The sequence below is a fragment of the Podarcis muralis genome, chromosome 3 (assembly GCF_964188315.1).
Source record: "Podarcis muralis chromosome 3, rPodMur119.hap1.1, whole genome shotgun sequence".
NCBI classification, from domain to species: domain Eukaryota; kingdom Metazoa; phylum Chordata; class Lepidosauria; order Squamata; family Lacertidae; genus Podarcis; species Podarcis muralis.
The window spans coordinates 108,277,491-108,281,973 of NC_135657.1; positions in this window are offsets into that span (position 1 = coordinate 108,277,491).

Sequence of the window (4,483 nt, forward strand, 5' to 3'; positions counted from 1 at the left end):
AGATGGTATTTAACTCCGAGTAGTCTTGCTAAGATGTACATGATTCAATCAGATAAGTGCTGGAGATATAAAGAGGCAGAGGGAATGTTCTTTCATATGTGGTTGACATGTAAAAGGGTAAAAAAGTGTTGGGAAATGATCTATAATGAATTGCAAAAAAAAAGTTTAAAAGTACTTCCCCCCCCCCAAAACCCAAGTCCTTTCTATTGGGGATAATTCAGACTGAAATCCCCAGGTGTCAGAAAAGGTTATTTATGTATGCCACAACTGCACCCCGTGTTTTGTTAGCCCCAAAATGGAATACGAGCGAGGTCCCGACTAAAGAAGATTGGCAACTTAAACTGATGGAATATGTGCAGCTTGCAGACTTAACATACCGAATAAGAGAACAAGAAGAACATATGTTTAAAGAAGACTGGAAAACGTTTATTGAATATATGGGAAATAATTGTGTACAGCTGAAAACACTGGCAGCATTAAGATAAATTCAACAGTGCAAATCAGTTTTGATGGATGCAGTAATGGAAAACCAATTGGTATAGTTTTTTAAAAAAATATGCAAGGATTTAAGATATGTAAGGGATGAGGGTGGTGCTGTGGGTTAAACCACAGAGCCTAGGACTTGTTAATCAGAAGGTCGGCGGTTTGAATCCCCACGACGGGGTGAGCTCCCGTTGTTTGGTCCCTGCTCCTGCCAACCTAGCAGTTCAAAAGCATGTCAAAGTGCAAGTAGATAAATAGGTAAGGAAGGTAAACGGCATTTCCGTGCGCTGCTCTGGTTCGCCAGAAGCGGCTTAGTCATGCTGGCCACATGACCCAGAAGCTGTACGCCGGCTCTCTTGGCCAATAAAGCGAGATGAGCGCCACAACCCCAGAGTCGTTCACGACTGGACCTAATGAACAGGGGTCCCTTTGCTTTTTTAAGTTATGTAAAAGGAACCATGGAAAGAGAAAAAGGGAAGTCATTGATACCTTAAGGATGTAAAATGAGTATTTGAAATTGTAAAACAGAAAATATAATAAAAATTATAAAATGGAGAGAATTGTAGCTTAGCAAGGGGAATAAGGGTCTCTTAGCAACTCTCAGCACCCTTAGCAAACTATAGTTCCCGGGATTCTTTGGGGGAAGCTGTGACTGTTTAAACTAAGGCCCGGGGGACAGATCCGGCAAATTGCCTTCTAAATCCAGCCTGCAGATGGTCTGGGAACCAGCATGTTTTAACATGAGTAGAATGTGTGCTTTTATTTAAAATGCATCTCTGGGTTATTGGTGGGGCCTGCCTGGTGTTTTTACACAAGTAGAATGTGTGCTTTTATTTAAAAATGCATTCCTGGGTTGTTTGTGGGGCATAGGAATTTGTTCATTTCCCCACAAAAAAATATAGTTCGGCCTGCCACAAGGTCTGAGGGACAGTGGACCGGCCTTCAGATGTCTTCTAAAAGTCTGGTAGTTGTTGTTCTCTTTGACATCTGGTGGGAAGGTGTTCCACAGGGCGGGTGCCACTACCGAGAAGGCCCTCTGCCTGGTTCCCTGTAACTTGGCTTCTCGCAGCGAGGGAACCGCCAGAAGGCCCTCGGCGCTGGACCTCAGTGTCTGGGCAGAATGATGGCTCATCCAAGGATCATGGGGCAGTTTACAATATAAAAATACATACCATAGTTACAAGCAAAAATAATAACCTCTCCACACACAGGGGAGAAAAACCACATTTGAGCATGTTGATTCTAACCATAATTACAGCTGAGATAAAATGAGTGTTGCCAAAGCACCTGGGATAGCTCAGTTGGTTAGAGCACAGTGCTGATAATGGCCAGGTTGCGGGTTTGATCCCTGCATGGGACAGTTGCACATAGTATTTCTGCATTGCAGGGGGTTGGACCAGATGATTCTCAGGCTCCCTTCCAACTCAACAATTCTGTGATGGAGATCCTCACTTTGTTTTTAAGGGGGTTGTTCTGTCCCTACTTCCAAACTGAAAAGCAGAACCATGAGAACACTGGGCTGAGTCCTAAACCCAATAAGTCCTGAGCTTAAGCTGGGGAAAAATAAAAACTGGACCAGCTCAGAAATGCAATGTCTTTGCCCAACCTGCCTCTTCCCTGGGTAATATCTTGGCTGCATTAAAAGCAGCGCTGTTTCTCTCTTCTAGAAAATGTGTTTCAGCATTAATCACTCTCTCCTTCTCCAGCTAGTGCTTGTGTTGCAGAAGATGGAAATGACCCAGCATATTTTTGAAGGGACCGTGTAAACAATGTAAAATATCAGCCAGGCTGCTGCTGCTGACTCCTTTGTCATTGTGACTCACAGCCTGCTTTTGGCATCTGACTTTCAATTGTGCCTCTCATTCTCTCTCCCTGCAGTTTATCATTTCTTGGCTCACTGTTCACGAGCTCAGCAACTAAAAGCCACATTATTACTATGGGACGAACTAAGGTCAGCTTACGTACAAATGTGTGAATGTACCATCACGAATGAAGAGAGCCACACTGAATTTTCATGAGTGCTGAGCTGAAATGTGCCTGTTTAATGAGGAGGAAGCCTTTTGCCAAATCACATGGGGATTAGAAACGTTTCCTTGACTTTTGTCCAAGTCCTAGCCATTAACTACGTACAGCACAGAGAGACTTGCAGAAAAGGCCCTGCGGGCTGATTTTTAAAGCGCAAGACCGGGCAGCCTTCAGAAGAGTGAAACTCCATCTTTCTTCTGACCAGGCTGAGACAACCTCCTCACCTGGATTGAGCTAAGGCACAAATGATTGTAAAATCAGTGTAATGTATATATCTGAAAAGTATAAATAAATGAAAATAAAATAAAGGTGGGCCACTGGTGTGATCCTGCAGGCTTGACTTGTATACTTCTGCTGCTTTGCTGCTGCTGTGCATAGAAACCTCAGCTAGAGCTTTTATATCTCAGCTCAAACAGGAGGTATATAATTCTAGGGTGGAGAAGTCCAAGCCCGCTTGACATTATCCTGCTGGGATGGCTCAGTTGGTAGAGCATCAGACTCTTAATCTCAGGGTTGAGGGTTCAAGCCCCATGTTGGGCAAAAGATCCCCGCGTTGCACGGGGTTGGACTAGATGACGTTTGGGGATCCATTCCAGTTCTACAAGTCTATGATTTGCCCAATTCATGGATCTTGTAGTTCATTCAATGGGGTTTCATCAATTTCCCTGGCAGACGGGACTGATTTCTTTTGATGCCTTTGATCATTCTACTCATCTGTGAACCTTGTCATAGTTAGCTTTTTTCAACACAGCATCAAGCATGGCATTTGATCCAAAATAGTAACATCCCTGCCATCCTTGATAATTGAGCATGGCTGTTCCATGCCCCCGTGGCTGGTTGCACAAGTTGAACAAAAAACACCCCCTCTGAAGTGATAATGTGGGATTCAGCTTCACCTGTTCCATAGGTAAACAAATTCTCATTTGAAGTGAAAAGTGTTTAATTAGCACTGTGGGCTGAAACCAGGAGTACTGTGTGGTTTTTTTTATTGGGGGGGAGGGCATATCAGACACCACACCTGGTCAGCATGCCAGAAAACAGCATTCAACACCTCCCACCAAAATATAATAATAATAAAATAAAATAATAAAATAATAATAATTTATACCCCGCCCATCTGGCTGGGTTTCCTCAGCCACTCTGGGTGGCTCCCAACGGAATATTAAAAACACAATAAAACATTAAACATTAAAACATCAAACATTAAAAACTTCCCTAAACAGGGCTGCCTTCAGATGTCTTCTGAATCAGTTAAAGAAAAAGGCAAGATATATTTGACTTCTCTGTACAGATAACAATTTATTAGCTGAGGCATGGACCTTAGGGACAGTCTCTCGCGCACAGTATTTTGGCCTTGGAAACTTTGGACTTGGAAACTATTTTGGACTCGATTTAAAGTATGTATGTTCTGCTTAAGCTATAAAAGCACATGATCTGGACCAAACTTCCACCTATTTTAAAGGGACAGTTTTGCTGGGGTGTGATTAGGTGCTAGGAGAGCATATATTTATTAGATATGATCCGTCCTTCCTCACATTTGCAAGTTCAGCAGAGTGCAGCATAAAATGGAAGCTTAGATTGTCTAGTTTTAGCATTTTAGTTTAAGTAACCCAGGATGCTTTAAGGCAGACTGGATTCCCCTGGATTTCCCCCTCCCCCCTTAAAATAACAATCACACAAACAGTCTTGTAAAATATATATTAAAAAATCATTTACTCAGAATACTTGTTGAAGAGTAACACATACAGTTGGTTTCGCTCAGGCAGGCTTAAAATGGTAATTCAGTTACAAAGACCTGCTTAAGTCTAGCAGATGTTCTTCACATTTCTTTTTTTAAAAAATATTTTATTTATGGTTTTCAATTTTATACATGTCAATAGTTTCACAATAATCTTAACATTTCAAAACCTCAGCTCCTATCATGTGCCTACACGTGAACGGTGGATTTGACTCCATCTTAAATACCCCATATTTT